The sequence below is a fragment of the Pinus tabuliformis genome, chromosome 6, assembly GCF_031772625.1.
Source record: "Pinus tabuliformis cultivar Carrire ecotype Pingquan chromosome 6, CPIR1, whole genome shotgun sequence".
NCBI classification, from domain to species: domain Eukaryota; kingdom Viridiplantae; phylum Streptophyta; class Pinopsida; order Pinales; family Pinaceae; genus Pinus; species Pinus tabuliformis.
In genome coordinates, this window is record NC_142292.1 from 2065051962 (window position 1) to 2065073639 (window position 21678).

Here is a 21678-nt window from a genome sequence, read left to right on the forward strand (position 1 = left end):
AAAACATCTAGCAGGGATCAAATTGGGAGCAGGGGGGATAGATAAGTTCATGCAGTTCAGGACACAAAGGTTACAAACACTACCTCTGGATTTATTAAACAGTACCCCTATGGTGCGGCAAGAAAGCCATAGTGAAGAACACACTACTAAGGAGATTCCTGAAAAGGAGCAAACAAAGGAAAAGACCAGCGAGCTCCTAGATACCAATGTGCATATTGATGCCTACTTAATCAAGGAATGGGAGTAATTCGATCAGCAGATAAAGAACCAGAATGACTCCGAAAACATCAGTATACCAAAATCACCTATAACACAGGAGCCTATTGCTACTAGTATTACAATTGAAGGGGAAGTTGGAACAGTTAACACTCAGCATGATATTGAAATAATTCCAGAGATCCTTCCGAAGAGATTGTATTGAAGGAGGAAATAACACCCCTGGATGTATTTTACAATCCAAAGCATAGGGTTGTGGTCAAAAGACAGATGAAAAAGGGGAAAATTGACCAGGGACCATTCTAAACTCCTCAAGTTGAACTTATGAATGTGGTATGGAAAGACTCAGAAGTTAGTACTTCTGAGGATTTAACTAAATTATCTCAATATGTAGGTGCCTATGCAACCACTACAATGGACAAAGCCTGCAAAGTTAGCCAACTGATCAAAGAAAAGGATCTAAGGATCACCCAACTTGAAGAGTGAACGACAGTGGAACAACAAAAGATCAGTCAACTTGAGCAACAGCTAGCGGAGCAAAAACAATAGAATGAGCAACTGAAAGAACAGTTAAATATGGAGAAACAAAAGATCAATAAGCAGGTTCTCTAGAAACAACAAAAGTTGTCTCAAGAACTCAGCGAGCCTCAAGTGACACTTTAGCAGGAAAAGAAGGCCAAAGAAGAAAAAATCACACAGCTACAAGTATAGGTAGAGAAATTCAAAGGTTATCCGAGCATCGATGAATTCAAGAAAGAAGCCCTGGAAGTGACTAAAGCCTTATCTCGGCAACTAAATATCCTTTGCCATAAAACATCATTGGTTGACCCATTGTGCATCATCACTATGACACAGGGTTACCCCTTCTTTCCCCACAGTATGCATATAGACCTATGCATAAACCATTTTCTGCCCAGGAAGTTATATGACCATCCGGTCAAAGATTCATTATAACTGAACAATGGTTAAGTCCCCCTTAATTAGAACTTATATGGGAACATTTATTCATTGACCCCATAGTCTAACCCTTTATATCCTTTACCTATCGGGACTCTTTACATCCTTATAAACCTTTGTTAATTCCTATGGCCGCACATATAATCGAACCCGCTTTATAGCTCTGGGTTATAATTGGAAAACCATTAAAACTCTTCATTCGGCGCTTTAATCCATTATAATTCTCCTATAAGAGAATACACGTAAAAACATGCATAACATACCTTTTTTCTGCCTTTCCTAAGCGTTTGCATATATCCCAAGAATTGCCTTTATCGCAATCGCTCATCGCAGTTTTCCATGGTCATACCACATATATGCTCTTATCACCCCCTCGACTCTGATATGCGACTATCGGACGCGTTTAAATAACGCTTTTGCATTAAAACTCGGGGCACAACACTTTAATGGAATACAAAGGAAATACACGGGAAACAAAGGAAAACCCCGCTACAAACCCTTGGGCCGGATCTCAAAATCTATACACCCGCATTCATATTTATCGTTGGGTTCGTTAATACCAAGTCTTTTCGCATTGTTGCTCCGATCTCCAAAACGCCCGTCCTCCGATCGCCCTGACCTCCGATCTCCGATCTGCTCGATCTCCAATTAGCGCTTATCGCTATCGGCTATTGCACCATCCTTCAGCTCCTAACCTTTGCGATATGCGATTATAGCTCAATCGTCGATCAGGCTCGCGATTTGACGGTTGACAATTAATCGCATGATTGCAATCGCTTATTCCCTTCGACCATCTGACAACACTTGAAGGGTTTCCGCCAATGCGATATTCCTCCATCTCCTCTACGATTGGATCTGGTCCGTTGATCTGTTAGATCCAACGGTTGCTGTACATCACCTCTTCACTTCTCCGCTCTTCTCTTTGCTTATGATTTTACACTATTTCTTCAGCGTTTCTATGGTTCCAGGTTTCTTCAAGGTTATGATCCCTTGGCTGTTTCACTGCACACTTCCTCCTGAGCTTTGGCTTTGATCTTTCTAATGGATTCAACGATCCATTATGATCCTCCTCATCATGTTCCTCTCTGTGTAATCGTTGAACTCCGCCTGCAACTCTGTTACACAAAATATACTAACTCACTCATCATTCGCCATTTATGCTTAACAACACACTTATACAAATAGAAATTGAATCTCTGTGCATATATATATATATATATATATATATATATATATATATGCACAGAGATTCAAATTCCAATTTTTATAAGTGTGTTATTGAATATTGAATGATGAATTAGAATATTCTGTGTAACAAAGAGTTGTAGGTGAAGTTTGGTGATTACACAAATAAATACATGAAGAGGGGGACCATAATGGATCATTGAATCCATTAGCGGGATCAAAGTTGAAGCTCAGGAGGGAGTGCGCAGTGAAACATCAGAAGGACCAGAACCTGAAGAAAACCCAAAACCCCAGAAACGCTGAAGAAATAGCATAAAATCATAAGCCAACAGAATAGTAGAAGAGTAAAGTGTCAATGCACAGCAACCGTTAGATCTCATAGATCAACGACCAGGGTTAAATCGCATGGTGGAAGAGCGTGGAAGTTAATTCGCGAAGAAGTGGTTTAGCAACAAGAAGTGGTATTTCGGGCGAGGCAGAAGTGGTAAGAGGTAATTTGGGTTGGGCACCCGATTCCACTAACTGTTCGACACGTAGCAGCCGAGGGGATAGGGAAACCACTTTTCGGATGGGTAATTCCCATACTATTTGTCCATCTGAAATCATCATGGATTGTCAGATCCACTAATTGCAGATCAATGACGGAGGACTATCGAGCAAGTTGTGTTTGCTCGGAGAAGACATTAGCCGTTGATCTGATGGTGGAAGATCAACGGCGGAGATTAATTTGCATTGCAAATGTTATATGGAGTTGGATCGGAGAATGAAGGCGACATGCGATGAAGGCGGAACCGATAAGGGTATAGGCACAGTTATATAGTGTTTGAAATCTAGAATGTGATCGCATATCAGAGGCGGAAGGTAGAGCGTGTAGTGTGATCGCGGAGAACCCGATATTGCGATAGTGATAAAGGTAATCTCGAGAACTGTGTAGAGGCTTTGAAAAGTGCGGAAAAGGTATGTTACGTATGTTTATTAGTGTATTTCTATTATATAGCATTATAATAGAAATAAGATGCAAATGAAGGTGGTTTTATGAGTTAATCATATATAACTAATGGTAAAGAGTGGGAAGATTTATATATGCGGCTAAGGGAAATGAAGGTTTAGAAGGGTGAATGAGTCCCGATAATAAGGTTAACGAAGGTTTATAAAGGAGAATGAATTCTGATACAAAAGGAAAGGGATGTATTAAAGGTTGGACTTTGTTAGTCTATAAATAATTCTGCAGAGGTTAAGAAAGGGGCCTTAAACCTTAAAGATTGAAGATTTGACTCCTTAGAGGGTTAAAATTCCTGGGACATATAGGATTTATGCATTTGACATGCATACTGTGGGTAAAGCAGGGGTAAATCTAAGTAAAACATCTAGCAGGGATCAAATTGGGAGCAGGGGGGATAGATAAGTTCATGCAGTTCAAGACACAGAGGTTACAAACACTACCTCTGGATTTATTGAACACTACCCCTATGGTGCAGCAAGAAAACCACAGTGAAGAACACACTACTGAGGAGATTCCCAAAAAGAAGCAGACAAAGGAAAAGACCAACGAGCTCCTAGATACCAATGTGCATATTGGTGCCAACTTAATCAAGGAATGGGAGCAGTTTGATCAGCAGATCAAGAACTAGAATGACTCCCAAAACATCAGTATACCAAAATCGCCCGTAACACAGGAGCCTATTGCTACTAGTATTACAATTGAAGGGGCAGTTGGCACAATTAACACTCAGCATGATATTGAAATAACTCCAGAGAATCCTTCCAAAGAGATTGTATTGAAGGTTGAGGAAATACCACCTGTGGATGTATTTTACAGTCCAAAGCATAGGGATATGGTCAAAAGACAGAGGAAAAAGAGGAAAATTGACCAGGGACCATTCTCAACTCCTCAAGCTTAACTTATGAATGTGGTATGGAAAGACTCAGAAGTTAATCCTTTTGAGGATTTAACTAAATTATCTCAATGTGCAAGTGCTTATACAACCGCTACAATGGACAAGGCCTGCGAGTTAGCCAACTGATCAAAGAAAAGGATCTAAGGATCACTCAACTTGAAGAGAAAACGACAGTGGAACAACAAAAGATCAGTCAGCTTGAGCAATAGCTAGCGGAGAAAAAACAACGAAATGAGCAACTGAAAGAACAGTTAAATCTGTAGAAACAAAATATCGATCAACAGGTTCTCTAGAAACAACAAAAGTTGTCTCAAGAAATTACCAAGCTTCAAGTGACACTTCAGCAGGAAAAGAAGGCCAAAGAAGAACAAATCGCACAACTGCAAGTACAGGTAAAGAAATTCAAAGGTTATCCGAGCATCGATGAATTCAAGAATGAAGCCCTGGAAGTGACTAAAGCCTTATCTCGACAACTAGATATCATTTGCCATAAAATATCATTGGTTGACCCATTGTGCATCATCACTGCATCACTCATTGAACAGGCAGTTGACACTAGGTTAGAATTTGAAAACGCAGATGATAAGGTCACAAGATTTCTCTCTTGGCAAAGTACACAAGAAGGCATGGTTGCTAATCTACTAAAAATCTAAGAATCACACAAAGAAGTCTTGTTTTCAGAGTGGCAATCATAGTTAATAAAGGCCGAAAGAGCTACTTCCAGAGCCAGGGCTACAATGAACAGTGTGATCAAGTTGGTAAATGACAACTTATATGGAGCTAACTTGATCTCCGATTGCTCCCCAGGAAAGCTCCCAAAGGAAAAAGCGCCAGAAAATCAATGGATAAAGGATCTGGCTAGCAGAGAAGAACAAATCGGCAAATTACAAAACTTGACTTGGGATGCATTTTGGTTCTTCCTAGTCAAGCCGCACAGCCAGTAGATGGCCACCAAATGCATTGCCAACACTATCAATTGCATGGTTCCCGAGTTGTCAGATGCCACCTACACCGGTCAACTACATTCTAGGCTGAGTCATCCTCCAGAAATTCATGAAATGCTCTCAATTTGTCAGCTGCAAGTGCAAGAGAAGGAGTAGATACAATGAATCAGTTCAAAGGCTATCACACTGTTATTTTCATAAATCAAATCCCAGATTTTCATGTTTGCAGTTTTAACAACTCAAAGTGATTTTTATTGACAGTTAGTTTTTATTTTTATTATTTAAACCCTTTCATGAATTTTAAGAAAGGGTCCTCAATTTGCATTAAAAACTTGACTTGAGAAGTTACACTTTTGTACTTCTGAATATATTTTTTATTAGTAGTGGATCAAGGTTCTACATTTTTGTGAAGAAAATTTTTCAAGACCTGCACTTTTGTATCTCCTACAATTTATTTCAAATAAGAAAGTGGAACAAAGTGTTATTTACATTGGAAAGACTCAAATGCATGCGGTATTTCTATCACTATTCTTTTGTGTTGTTTCCTTTTTTTTTTCGTGGAAAAAGTCCGTAATTTTATTCATGAAAAAGTTACATGTTGTAGATGCTATAAGCATATACAGATGGTTGTCCATGAAAGGGATAAATTACAATAAAAAGAAAAAGAAAAATTTCAGCAGGCCTATGCTTTTCTGCCCTTTTTCTTCTCCACCCTTCTCCAACCCTCCGATTCGGGAGTGGGTGAAATTATGGCCAGCTGGTTTTCTAGTGTGTTCAATGGTAGTTCCTTGTCAGATTCAGATCCTTCAGATCCATGAGTTCTTTTTATTCCACTTACTTCCAGCTGAGGTTCTTGATGTTGTTGTATATTAATTGGCCCCATATGAGCATCTGGGGTAGTTTCTTCCTGATTATATTTCTGTCCCGAGTAAATATCAGTTTCCGTTTGGTTCTCTGGAGGTTCTGATTGCATGTCCTCCTCTTCTTCCATCAGGTCAGTCTGCTGCCATCCTTTGGGCTTTTTTTGTTGTTTCTTTTTTCCTTTGGAGTCCTTTCTAGTCAGCGGGCAGTTGTATTGGAGGTGTCCAGTTTGCAGGCAGCTACGACATCTGAAAGCAATATTCTCATAGTCGAGCGGTTGAGTCCTCGATGTATTGTTGTATTCTAATGTGATGTGATTAGGCAATCCCTGACTGAGGTCCACTTCGACACATATTCTGGCAAATGTGACGATTCCCTTGCTAACTCTGTCTTCATCAATTTTTAGGAATTTCCCCAATGAATTTCCAATGGCTGATAAAAATTTGTAATGCCAAAAGTGTAGAGGGAGGTTATGGAGCCTCACCCAAACAGGCATTGTTGAAATTTTCATAGTGTTTGCATCAAATCCATCAAACTATGGAGTGATGAAGAGGCCAACATTGCCCCAAAACCAAGGCCCTTGATTGATAATACTGTCTCGTTCTTGTTTTGTGCTGAAGCTAACAATGAAAAATCACTTTGAGCATAGGTGTATATCACAGTTTGGTGACCATGTGGAGTAAATCCAATGATGCAGAGCATCGGATTTTGGCCAGAAACCATTAAATATACAAATGACAGCATTTTTGGATAGTTCAGTGTGTAGTTCAGTTGCCTCTGGTAGATGTACTTGGAGCGTTGGGGATTCCATTTTTTGTTCCACTATATAGGGACCTGGTAACTCTGGTGCTGGTGCTGATTTATGCTGCATTTTTCCTTTTCCCTTGACTGCGTCTCGAAAAGAGCTTGTGTTTTTTGAGTTGTCTCCATTGCATCCTCCACGCAGTCGTATATTAAGAAAAATGGTTGAATCAATGTTGATACCATATTCCTGAAGTGAGAGGAGGTCTTGTAGACTGCGACTAGAGAATATCAGGTTTTGGTATTTGGTGGGAGTCCCAAGCTGGTTCTGTATTTCCTTCTTTAGCCCCTATATATTCAGCCCCTTTCTGAGCCTCATACAGTGATGGATGCCCCCTGTCTTTTTGATGAAGATATTAATCCGTTCTTCACCCACGCCGAATGAATCTGTGATTTTGGAGCCACAAACCATAGAAATGGGTGTTTTTTCTTCAAACCTCATTGTACCCCAGCTTTTTATATATTTTCTACTTCCTGATACTTTCAGATTTGGATTATGAAGGTCATTTTTTGTGTGCTCTGTCACTGCGGCAATATTTAGGTGGCCCGTTGTAGTCGGCGCCCATTCACGTGCACAGGATTTCTCCAAAACAGTTTGGAGCCAAGACGTTATATGTCCTTCTTCTCTTATCCATGCTCGCAGCAGGCCGTTGGTGATAAATCTGATGACAAGGGGTGGCGTTGGCAGGACAGGAGGTGGTATGATGGCAACAAATGTCGACGTGCCAGGAACCCAAGCCACCGTCCAACCGAGCAGTGGCAAGACGCTTAGGTAAAGTAAACTGGAGGACATTGCCCTCACTGAGGAGACCGAGTGCTTGCAGGTGTGTTTGTGGCCAAAGAAACCCATTTTGTAAATGAATAAAACAAAGTGTTACCTCATCCGGACATGGTTCTTTTCCCAGGAGAGAGGGAACGCCTACCGACTTGCGACCACCTTCGAGCAATCTATTGTCAGCCTGGGGGAAGATCCCTGCAAGTAGAAAAGGAGAGTTCGCCATTGAAAGTTGTAGAGCTCAGTTCCCGCCTTCAAAAGATCAGATTCACCAACATGTCATCTAATATCATATAGTCATTCAGGAGGTGTTTGTCTTGTTTCCTTATGTGATGAAGCATTCATTTTGCTATTGTTGATATATGTATGCTCTTCAAATAATTCTTTATCATGTCATTTTTGAAGATTTAGAATTGTTATACTTTAAAGATATATGTCAGCGATATACATTGTTATGAATGCAATATGTTTTATTTATAATTACTTTGTTTAATTTCTTAAACAAAGTAATCATTATCTATGAATGCATCTTTCTATCGATCAATAATTCATCTATATGATTATTTGTCTGTTAGAAATAATCAGAAATCGCATTGTTAATACATTATCAGGTTAGATAAGTATATTTGTATATTTTTGAGTTGTAGGTTAAAATTACTTATCATCCTTATTATACATTACAAAACAATAATCCATGAAACCATTCATTATATGGGAAACTGGTCCCATAATATTGAGTTGGAGCCACCATACCAAACGGAAAAGGAGCTGTACTAAGGTCTGGACCGGGTGGTTATCCCCAATGTTGGTGCTAGGATTTTAGAGGCATCAATAGGTCCATACTGCCTCATTTTTTTCCTGTGATCTTAATCTTGACATGGGCACATGAAAGAGTTATGTTCACATAATTATAAACTAGTAATTTCCCCTTAAGGTGTAAAGGTACATTGAAGGAATGCAAGATTTGGGAAGATCTTTTTATAGAAGAAAAAACACCAATGCTAAGGCAACATTTATAACATCATCCTCATTAGCATACCTGAGATACTTCTCTGCCAATTGCACACGCTTCACATTCTCTTGCTCTTGGACCAACATGTTTCCAAACTCTCAAAGTTTCTCCAATGTCATTACAGACTTCTTGAAGGTTGGGGGTCCTTCCCTTGAGTTCACTAGTTTCTTGCCAATATTCGATACACCAATCTCTGGTACCCACTTTCTTACCTCATCATCGTTTGCTCTTACTCTCAAGGCACCAAAGAAATCTGCAATAGTAGTTAACTCAAGTTAGAATATTCCATTTTCTGCACTCAACTCTTAAATGACATTTTAGTGACCAGATATGAAGGAGAAAAAAATTGGACAATACTGAATTTAATCATCTGTAATACTGAATATCTTTTGTTTTTTGGATTAGGGAGAAAACGATGTATGTTTTTAGATTCTTTGACAATGTCATCAAGGTGGAAATCATTTGTATGGAATATACCCCTGTATACACATATCCTATCCTCCCTGGTTAGATCCTAGTAGAATTTTTTCCATACTAGCATCTCGAATCAAAGGGGCATATAAATTAGAGAAGTCATTTCCTGTCACAATGGTAGGAAAACAAGGATTTACTTGCTTATTGTACATCCCAGGAAGTTGAACATTTGTAGGATTATCTGCAATGTTCATCAGGGTGGCATTCACCATTTGATTATTTACTATATATTGAGTTATGCTTCACATTCTTCCCACCCGTGTATCAAGATCATTGATGAAGAGGACACACATCTTCTCTTTCTTGATAATATCAACTACTTCATAGTATCTCTACCAGATTAATTTTGCGGGCTCTCCTGCATTTCCACTTTCAACTTCCCCAACACTCATCATGATTGGTTGCAGGAGAAAAATAGAAAAAAAGAAGGAGGGCATACAAACATAAATTGTGACAGAACTCTTTGCAAATAAAATATCAGAACTTAGTCGAAACCTAAATAGAATTCCATAAAATTTAACCCTTCTAGAGTTTATGCACCTATAACATGTCAACATTTTCAATATTCCTATTTTGTATTGAAATAATAAACCCAAACATGAGTTTTTTAGACAATGTGATCCTAAGAGTTCAAAGGAAGTGGAAATTTACTCAATTCCCATCTTAGAAAACACAATCTCACACTAGAATGACTTCCCTTGGCCTTTGCTTCCCCCTATACCCAAGTAAGAGGACCCTAAAAATGAAGAAACATCGAATCAAAACCAAAGAAAATCATAATGCATAAAATTGAAACAACCCCTAATGAGGCCTCAGTTAGCAATCCTTAATAAATGTTGGGGTTTGAAAGTAAAACAATCCTTAAAGATGCCCTAGTTTGCAATAACTGAATGAATTCAAGGGCCTTGAAACTAAAACAATCCCTAAAGATGTGCCAATTTGCAATATCTTAATATTTGGCAAGCTCATAAAGTTTTTTGCAATGTGAACAACTAAGTTATCCATGAAAACAGGAGCAATGTAGTTACCATCCTGAGTGTTGTCCATTTCCAACCTGCTAATGTTATCAAATTTATCTTCACAAACCCAATTAGCTCCACCATTTTTTTCCCAAGAAATATATGATGGGACTAGGTAATGGGTGGTGTTCGCACTAAGCTAAGCCAACTACATTCTCTATTCTCAACCCCAATTCTTCATGTCCACATATGTGTGAAGGTCCAATAAATATAGACTATGCATTAACTCTACTGAATATGAACAATAGAACAAACCCATCTAAACCTATTCCTGAGACACACATCACAGTTGCGAAAATGGAAATAGAATGAAGTTCATAATATTACCTACATTGAACAATGTTGGCATATTCATAGGAACTCATAACAACGTTATGGGTACTTGAGCCAATAAGAGCTTGAAACAAAGATTTTACCATTCCCTTTCAACGAGTAATTTCTTGTTGGTCATCTAATATATCAAAGGCAAGTCCCTTCCATCTGTCCTTCTTACTTTGCTTCATTTTTTGATTTGTCGCAACAATAATTCTTTGATAGTTGTTGGTTTTAGAACATTGGAATAATTGATTGGAGGGGTAGTCGAGCTCTTCACATTGCAACTTAAAAATAATGAGGAGTTACCAACAAGCTTCGGGCATGAAGCCTATTCGCTTAAAATGGTCAGTTTGTCCACAACTAAAAACCAATATGTATAATTTTCAGAGACTTAAACAACCAAACATTGAATTGGGTTTCTGCAGAATATGGATATTGTCATGTATATATATGTATATATGTAAATTTGTGCTCCAACCATAAATGTTGAATTGAGTTGTTCCAAAATTGGTAAATAGATAGTGGGTTCACAAAACATGTATAAGCATAAAATAAATAAAGAGATGATGCAACAAACAGGAAAACATGAAACATATTGATGGGGCAAGCAACAACTATAGAACTGACCATGGTGATCTCTCATTACAAAAAATAAGCCATTTTCATGGAATAGTTGGATTGAGCATTTGCCTATGTTTAAAATAGAGAAAGTCTCATCTCTTGGAAACAAAATAGATGAAGTGGTTGCAGAGATACGAATCGCTGAACTTGAGAATCAGACTAACTTTTTTCATCCTATCAAAGATCAAAGATTCCACTAGGAATTTCGCAACGTCTAACATGATTAGCGAAGGGGGTTTCAACACAATTTATCCAGGGCGCTACTGAAGGGATCACTTTTGTGGAATAGTTGGATTGAGCATCTACTTGTGTTTAAAATGGCGAAAGTCCCGTCTCTTGGAAACGAAATGAATGAAGTTGTTGTAGAGGTATAAATCATTGAACTCACTAACCAGACTCGATTTTTTTTTGCTTTCAGAGATCAGAGATTCCACTAGGAATTTTTACAACGTCTAACGTGATCAACGAAGGAGGTTTCAACACAGTTTACTCAAGGTGCTGTCGAATAGATTCACGTGCCACATGGTAAAAATTGATTCAATGTAGGACGACTAAAATCAAAAGTTTTGATTGGTCAGATTCGCCTAGCCCAACCCCGCAGAGGAACACCTTTGGTGTAATTAATTTTTTTTCCTTTTTTCCCAATAAATTCCTCATCACAGTGGAAATCCTTTCATGTCATCCATATCCTTAATCTTTTTTTTATTTTGAGCAGTCATCTCTTCATTCAAATGGCCTTTGACAACCTTGTCAGACACAATGGAATTTTCGCAAGCATACACACACACACACACATATCGATCAACTTGATTATGTTTGTAATATACAACCATTCATCAACGTAATCATGTATGTAAGACATAAGTGCACATGCAAATATAGTCAAGGTTTAAGAGAACTCCCTTCTGGCCATTTTCCTGGCTACACTTATCTCTGTCCATTATTCTCATGGACTCAACAGATCCATTAGGTTGTTACATTACTTAATCATGCCTAAGCAGCCATTAGCTTGTGCCAAGTAAATATGGGGTTTAGATGACTCCCTAATTGAGGCCAAGCATGCATTATACAACCTTTTCATATTGCTATTGTTTCATTTTTACTTGCTATTATATTCATGTCCATTGCCTAATAACGTTCCATTTTTTCCTGGAGATTTACTTGACAGGTTTTCCTTCATGTCCATTAAGCACTACCCTTTTCATGATTATGTGGCCTTCCTACCACTCCCACCTCCTCATTCCAAGATCCCTAAGCATGCAATTGAAAATTTAAAAATCAAAAACTAATGCAAGAGGAAAAATAAAGGCAATTATTGCAAAAGGACATGAAATTCACAACAACAATAGTTCACAAAAGAAACTGCAAGTAAAACAACATCGTAACCAAGACCAACAACCAGCATGGCCATGCACAAGTCCAAAACCAAAATGATATCAATCCATGAAGTCAAGAAATCAAGGCCACAACACATAAGCCTTAAATAAAGCAATACCCAAAAATCAACTCAATTTCCATGGGTCCAACATTCATGGCACTCTCGGCCATCATACAATGCACACAGGTATATGTGTACACATGCATCTTCATGTACCAACATTAGTTCAAGACTTCTTCACAAGGCTCACAACAACGTTGAAGTCTTACATTCCCCAAAAGTTCACATGGGAACTTTTCAACACACACACACTCACAAATATATATGTCAATAAGTTGGATGGAATTCCCCCACCTCCTTTTTTGTGTCCTGCATTGTTGATTCGTGTTCCTGTGGCCCATAGGGGATATTTCCTTTCTTTTTCTTCACATGGGGACAATCCTTTTTCAGGTTCTCTTCTCCACAACATCAACAAGAGATTATCCTCTTCTCCTTTTCAGCCTCACGAGGCCTCTTTGTGCTATTACCATCCTTTCTTTTGGAGGATTCAACTTGGCATTTCATTTCCCACAACTTCTTTTGCAACTCACCATTCAACTCAGCGAGTTTTTGTTGTTTCCTAGTGGGTTTTCAAAGTTATGCCCTGCAAATATTTAGGTCAGCCTCTAAGCTTTTGAGCTCAACCTCCAAATGCATGAAGGTTCTTTTCCTTTGGAAGGATGTCCCTCTTTCTCGTCCTTGACAGACTTGGTCCATATCCTGCTGCACCATGCCACGATACATGTTTTTTTTCACTTCCACTAAGTCTTGCTATGTGTTGTCACATACACTAATATGTTAGGTATTAATATACACATATAAACAAATATACCAGTTGCCTTGCCTTACTGTACCAAACATGCTGCCCTGCAACTGTACACACGTCTCACTTACATATTAGTCACATGTCTCAAAATCTAGGAAAAAACATTTCAACATAAATTTAATTTTCTAAGGCCATAATTTCCACATGCACATATTATCTCATTCATAACCATGCATTTAAACGGTTCCAACTTCCTTATCAAGCTTAGTTATAATTTGAAACTAGATACCATGCCAAAATAAGCATTATTCAATTCATTTAGTATTTGCATCGAGACCCAAAGCAATAACTTAAATGCATTTTTTATATGAAGGTTAGTAACTAGTGCGTTTGCAATCTTAAGGAGTTAATTAGAATCCTTTTAATACATCAACATCATTACATGCATAATCATGTCTTTACTAGACGAAATTTCATAACTTTACCCGAAATTATCAACATTGATTATTATCAACCTCTTTACCGAGACCCTTATTATTAATTGTTAAAATCAACCTTCAAAATTAAAAAAGAACATTAACCTTCATTAATTTCACTAAACAACAACATATGAAGCACAATGGCCATATCTAGGCTTTTGTTGTATAGGTGGTTGTTGAGGAGTCACAAATCCCTGCCCACAAATAATGCCCTTTATTTCATAGGCCTTATCAAAGTGCCAACGTTCAAATATGGCATAACAACATAACTTGAAAGGTTTTGATGGAGGAATGGAGGAGAAATTAGAGAAATAGACATCCTCCTTGAATATCTAATTATCTAATCAAGAACTGAAGCATGTAGAAGGATATCTACAAGAAACAACAATACATTTAAGGATTTATATAAAAGCAACAATTTATTGATTTAGAGGGATCAACAGTGACACACTGTCACCATGATCTACTCAATAAAGACAAAAAACTCCGCGGCAAGTTGTTAGGGAGGTTGATACTCAACCTAACCCTTCCAAGTGTCCTATACAACCTTGAACACATGTAAAAAAAGATATGTAATGTAGGAAGCACAAACATGTGAATGAGGTCTATCATAAAATTGAAGCCATAAACCTTCAATATTAACTCTTTGTAACAGTAAAATTTACAAATAAATCTCAAGGTTTTGGCATCAAAAGCCAACCCCATTACATTACAAATGATACAATATATAGAAAATTAGTATCGTGAAGCTGTTGAAAGCTTTCAGGAATAAAAATCTTAATAGCGAGCTAAAAATAATATTTAATTTGTTACAAACTTTCTAGAAACAAAATCAAAATAATACTAAAAAATAAAACTAAATCTAACATGGTAGTAATGTGTCTCGAATGGTTGAAAATGGAGCTCAATTCCTTGGAAATAGGAATTTTCTGCCACTTATCCTTTGACTGTCAGTGATTCTATGCATGAGAATATGGGATTAACTCTGATATTTTGCCTTAAGAACCTCTGCCACATGTTAACTAACTACCTCCTCATCCACTAGATTTCATGTTCTTGAATTGATGCTTGAAAATTTGAATCAGCCAATGACTGCTACATCTCTGCCTTAGAATATGGGGTTGTTGAGATTAACTACTCAAATTCTATCAACTCCCCTTTAAATGATGTCAAATATGTTTTTTGGTCTTCTCCTGAGAATATGGAAATAAATATAGTATCTAGAAACAAATCTTAACACATGCCATTTACTTTTGATAACTCAAAATTGCCAGACAAAATCTTTTCAACTATGGATCTGATTGCTACAAAAATGGCTTGAAATCTAAGATTTGGATTTGATTACTGTTACACTTCGTTTTGTCACCATGACAAATGATCATCAAATTGGATCTCTCGCCATCCATCCAAGTGTCATGAAGCACTCCCATGGAAGTCAACAACTTATGTACCTTGAATAAAGTGGAATTTCTATATCTCATGGTACAAAACCTTGTTTTTGAGCATCTGCGCAGTTTTTCGGAGCATTATCCACACATGCAAAATTTCTTCCACTATAAACTACGTAGATCTATGCACTGTCTTCCACTGTGAAGTGCACACATGACTCAATAAAAAGTAAAAATAAAAAGTGAGATCTAGAAGCATGGTTGGGCGAATCATTCCCAATAGAAAGCCTCGAACTCATGCATATTTGAGCCTAACCTCATTTTTGATGGAACTAATCCCCATTCTTAAAGGAGCCCTCTTCCCTCTTTTAGTGGATCTCATACTTGGACTAAGGATCTCAAACTACTTCCTTTTGGCCTATTAATCAAGCCATAGGTGGGGGAGCTGGGGGAGGCTACTGAGAGTAAGTTTATGCTGGAGGAATTAGGTTGGAAAGCTTATCATTCTTAGAAAGGATTGAGATCAATGGGAGGAGCTTCACATAAAGGCACAGGTTTTGTAGCTCTTTTATGTTTATGAAATTAATACAAACATGCATTTCTTCTCACTGCATTATTTAATGGGTTAATTAATCAATTTCATGGATGGTTTATGTTATTTGTATTTTTCCAATTGAATGATGTTTGTTACTAGTCTCCTTGATCACTAGTTTGAATTATTGAATCATTTATGTTGTGTATGCCTTTGATCCTTTGTTGTTTCCATGTGTGTAGGTCTGGATTCAAGCATGGAGGAGATGCACTGAAGCACAAAGGGGGATTTTCATCAAGCATGTCATAATAAGGTATGAACTTTATTTTCTCACCTCGTTATCTTATGATTCAAGAAAAGATAGATTCAGGGAAGGAATTAGATTGAATGCTTGTTTGTTACTAGATTTTGTTAGAAACCTAGGGAGATTGCTTGTGTTCGCACCTGTGATTTGTCCTCATAACAATTACTAATATTCTACTTGGAAAGCTGATGTGGTTGAAGTTATTCTAAAAAACTTGCCACTTTTCAATTGATGAAGAATATGATGAATAGATTTATTTTCTCAAAATAATAAAAACAAAGAACATTTTGACTCAAAGACTCAAGAGAAACCTTGAACACTTTTATCAACTTGTAATTATCATCTAGCCTTAATGGAAATTGAGAGTGATATATATTGTGACAATTTTTGTTTATAGATGGTTGTCTCTAGGACTATCGAAATTCCCTTTGATCCATAGAGGTCTGCAAGCTCTTATCTTCATTTTTCCATTTCAACGACCAATATAAGTATTTTTTCAATATGTATGTTTGCAACTTACACATTTCCATAACGATCCCTTTCAAGCATCAATTGATCATGAATACTTTTAGGTGAAATGTCAGAGAGTGTTTGGGATTGAGGATAGAATTCAACCTCTTTTTTATATATATCCAAGATTACACACCCTTGATGTCTTGTTTTGTAGAAAAAGTGCTAGGAAACTGTAAATTCCATGTCTTGAAAACACATTGGGCTTACTAGCAGATTCTTCCACTGCAACATAGTGAATTAGTAGAAACATAGATGACAAAACTTGGAAATGAGTCTACACTTCTTTGAAAATGGACATCAAGATGCATAAAATAGGACTATAGTATAGATATTAGTGACTTTTCTGTAGAATATCCATTATTGCATTTAATGAAACCACATCAAGAAGGGAGGAATGTTGTGGTTGAAATAAATGTGTTAATGGCATATAGCATTGGTGCCTTCACAACTTTGATCATTGCCCAATATCATAGGTACGAGGTGACATAAATTTTAATAGCTTGACCCATGTATAATGCACAGATCATCACATGGTTGATAATACCATTCTCCAACTTTGCTCAATTGGTTTTTGCCTTGATTTCTCATCCAACTCCTGTATCTGGTTTATCAAATGTGCAATTATATATGTGTAGTATGCATTATAGCTCGAAGAATCCACCAATAATAATTTTGAGTTGACAACAGAAGCAACCTTATAGAAAACCTATTATCTCTTATGATGAACAACACCACCCATGAAAAAGGCATATTTAAAGACAAACAACGTGTTTGACAAGATATAATCAAGTAAAAATTGTTTCACAATCAATCTCAACGAAAAGTGTTATGCCCAAGAAATGCTATGCCATTAATCAACATACAACCTCAGTAAACCCCTCATTTATTACCCAATATTTAACACTCTTGGAAACATGCTTGTTTTTGTGCATCATCTTCAAGTGTTATTGCTACAAGATCCAAATAATTGTGCCAAAATATTGCTGGAGAATTCTTAAAAAAAAAACAATTTCTTTATTTGATAATGGGCAATTTGATCCAGTTGAAATATATTTTGGTTTCTGTTGTTCCCATACTCAATACCATCTAGTGAAATAGGTGTCCCCTCCATTTGTAGCTTTTGAATATCATTAGTGCTAGAAAAATTTGTAGTGTTGTTGAATGATCACTTAGATTATTCTAAACTCAGAGATTAAATTTGGGAACATGTGTAGAAAGCTCCCTTTATTGGTTCCTCAAAACTTGAAAACTTTATTTTCCATCAAATTAAACCAACTTAAGGAAAATTTATCTGCATCTTATCAACCTGTAACAAAGCTTCAATCAATAATTTAAAATTCAAAGCATGTAACACAATGACGCTCTCTCAAACATTTGGTTGAACAAATGAGATTTAAACAAGATGCTAAGAGTGTTTTTTGAAGGAGGTTTGTGTTTCTTGTTGTGAGAAACACTGAGAGAATGTTGAAAATAGCAATAAGAAATGCTAAAAATAGCATTTCAGGATATACTCCAACTCTGTTGGGAATAGCAAAAAATAGAAATGCTAAAAATAGCATTGCTATAAATAGCATTTCAAGATATATTCTAATTTTAATTTGTCCTTGAATTAAAATTGAGAATTAAAATTCGAATTTAGTCTCACTAGCTATTTGAAAAATAATTAATTAATTCATCTTGAGTTAATTAGTTGGAGAAAATCAAACATGAAGTGTTTGTGAAGACATGCAACAATTATCCCTTTGATTGAGGAAGTTATCCCTTAGTTAAGGAGATAAGGATGAGTTGTATTTGAGTTGTAATTAGTTAGCTCAGTTAACTAAGTTAAGTCCAGTTAAATTAGTTCCAAACAGTTGGAGGAACTAATTGTGAGTTCATTCAATTAATGCATGCATGCATGCAACTAGTGTACTCCAGATAAATAAATATTCTCTCATAAATAACCAATGCATGTCAGTTCAGAGAAAGAACTAGTTGAGATTAAAGACATGGACATTGTACTATCAGTTGGAGGATTTTTCCTATAAATGAAACTCATCCATGCAGAAGGAATCATCTCCTTCAGGATTGCGCAGTTATTTTAAAGGTCAGTGTTGTGTGCGAGGTGAGAATCAGACACGTTGCAGTTGGAGGACCCAGGAGAAACTGCGCAAGGAAATAGGAGGCTTGGAGGACTGAAGGAAGGCATATGTGTTGTGTATTCTGTGTATGAGCAGTAGTGAGGGATTGTACTGAGAGCTGGATAACTTGAGAGCTAAAGCTTTGTGTATTCCTAAGATATTTCCACTTGTATGATAATACAGATAGCGATGTTTTTAGCTGAGGCTTTCCCCAGAGTATTCTTCTGTGTTTCATGTGTATGATTTCTTCTTCTCTATTATATGTGTTCTAATTGATCTTGCTCAAATTGATTAAGCTTCTGCAAAGTTTGATAGTAGAAGTAGATCAAGTATTTGGCTTTAGTACATTGCATTACCAGGTGATCTACAGTGAGAATTTCTACATGGTATCGGAGCAAGATGATCTATAGAGAAATTTCTACATGGTATCAGAGCAAAGGTGATCAAAGCGGAGAATAGTATACAAAGAAGTTCGAAGTTCGAAGTTTGAAGTTCTTGATTATAGGTACAAAACCGATTTCTTATCACATCTCAAAGTTCACCAATGGCGTTCAATGGCTTGAGACTCGAGTATGCCCTGGATGGCAATGCGAATTACATAACCTGGAAGGATCGCATGGAAGTGGTATTAGAGGACAACGGTTTGAAGGACTTTGATCAAGAAGTCCCCAAGCCAGCAGTAGCTAATGCCTAGGAATTGGTGGAATGGAAGAAATGTGTGGCGAGAGCGAGGAGGATTCTTCTTGAGGGAGTTCGAGAACATATTGTCTCGAGTCTCCATGGGAAGGAGACACTGTTTTCAATGTGGAAGACACTGAAGGATCTATATCATAACAAAAACGACTAGAGGAAGCTGGTGCTAAAGGACAAGCTTCGGAAAATCAAGTGTGAAAAAGGCGACACGATCTCTACATATCTGAACAAGCTCACCACTTGCAGAGATGAGCTTGGAAGTGTAGGAATCACAACAGCTGATGATGACATGGTGAGTCTTGCTCTCCTCAGTCTTCCTAAGAGCTAGCATAGCTACCAGGACTCAGTGAATGGAAGAGAGAAACTTCCAGATTGGGAACGACTGTGGTCGGATCTGATGCAGGAGGAGATCAGGAGGAGCACCAGAGATGGTTCTTCATCCAAGGAGGATGAAGAAAATCTAGCCTTATCCAGTAAGGCAAGGAAAGGGAAGGAGAAGGATTCTCATCCCAAATCGATTTCTTCTCATGGTGGGAAGAAGATTGACAAATCTAAAGTGAGATGCTTTAATTTTCATGAGGTGGGCCATTATGCAACTAATTGTCCATTGAAGAAATCCAATAAGGGATCCTCAGAAGGAACTGAAGGTGAGGCATTGGCCTCTCAGTTCGAATTGGATTTTATCCTCATCGCATGCATGGTTTCATCGATGATGGGTTGTGGTTGGTTTCTTGACAGTGAAGCCTCATTCCACATGATCGGAGATAAGAGTTTATTCAGTACCTTGGGGGAGAAAGACCTCAAGATACTCATAGAGATGGGTGACAATGAAAGGTATAGTGTTTCAGGAGTGAGCACGGTTTCTTTTCAGAGGGAGCATGGAGTTTCTATCACCTTGCCAGATGTGAAGTATGTGCCTGGACTGAAGAAAAACTTGGTATCGATCACGATGGTGGAGGACAAAGGCTACGATGTTGTCTTCAGTAAGGGAAAGGTTTTCCTTAGACACATCACCACGGGTTAGGTTAAACTGATCGGTTCACGAGTCAAGAACCTGTATGCTCTTGAGGTTCAAGATGCATGCAAAGCCTTGAGGAGCAAGGCAACTGTTAGAGACTTGGTGGTTGAGAGGGAGAGTACATTACCTCTCAACATGCAGCCTCAAAATAAGTCTCAAACAGTTGTGGAGGAGCCACAATTGGTGAAGCAGCCTCAGGAGGTTGTGGAACAACCATAACTAGAGAAGCTGAGAGGAGATTGAGTGGAGGCATCCACTCATGCAGAGACCTCAAGTAGGGAGACATTTTGAGCCAAGTGGGTAGAGGGATCATATGTAGCCATACCTCCAAGTGTGAGGTGGGGCGATGTGAAGTGATAGTCCCAAGAAGGTTGAAATAGGGGTAGGATCCTTGAGGTACCCAACCTCTTTGATTAGACCTTGCTACGGGAGCCCCGACAAGGAGTAGCAGGACTGGCTGAGTGGGTAGAGACAGATGCAGATGGAGAAGCAAAGGGAGCTGCAACATCAGAGGATGTTTCTAGCCCAATAGGGAGGTTAGTTACTTACTTCTCAGTAACTGAGTTGCAGTGCAACATTGGGCATCACGATGCAACATGATGAGAGGAGGTGCAGTGCGGATTCAGTGCTGGGAGATAGGACCAACAAAAACACGAATGCAACAAAAGGAATCAATGTGATTGATGCAACTAGAGATCAAAGTGACAGAGGCTAGAGAAATTAGATACTTAAGAGCACAAAGGTGCAGAGTTTTTAGTTGAGAGAGGCAATAGCAGTCAAAGACTTTGATGACAGAGGCATCATTCTGATTCAGGTTGGATATTTTTTTGTGTTTCTAGAGTTGCTAGAGCAACAACACTTGAGAGAAGTGTTGCATGTAGAACACTCCAAAGGTTCAGGATATACTCCAACTCTGTTGGAAATAGCAAAAAATAGAAATTCTAAAATTAGCATTGCTATAAAAAGAATTTCGGGGTATATTCCAATTTTAATTTGTCCTTGAATTAAAATTAAAATTTAGTCTCACTAGCTGTTTGAAAAATAATTAATTAATTCATCTTGAGTTAATTAGTTGGAGAAAATCAAACATGAAGTGTTTGTGAAGACATGCAACAATTATCCCTTTGATTGAGGAAGTTATTCTTTAATTGAGGGGATAGTGATGAGTTGTATTTGAGTTGTAATTAGTTAGCTCAGTTAACTAAGTTAAGTCCAGTTAAATTATTTCCAAACAATTGGAGGAACTAATTGTGAGTTCAGTCAGTTAATGCATGCATGCAACTAGTGTACTCTAGATAACTGAATATTCTCTCATAAATAACCAATGCATGTCAGTTCAGAGAAAGACCCAGTTGAGATTAAAGACCGGG

General features: G+C 37.7%; 1 pseudogene; it reads right to left on the bottom strand.

Moving 5' to 3' along the window:
• Positions 1 to 7816: 7816 nt before the first annotated feature.
• Positions 7817 to 21678, bottom strand: part of LOC149267507 (ribulose bisphosphate carboxylase/oxygenase activase 2, chloroplastic-like) — an 84338-nt pseudogene continuing 70476 nt past the window's right edge.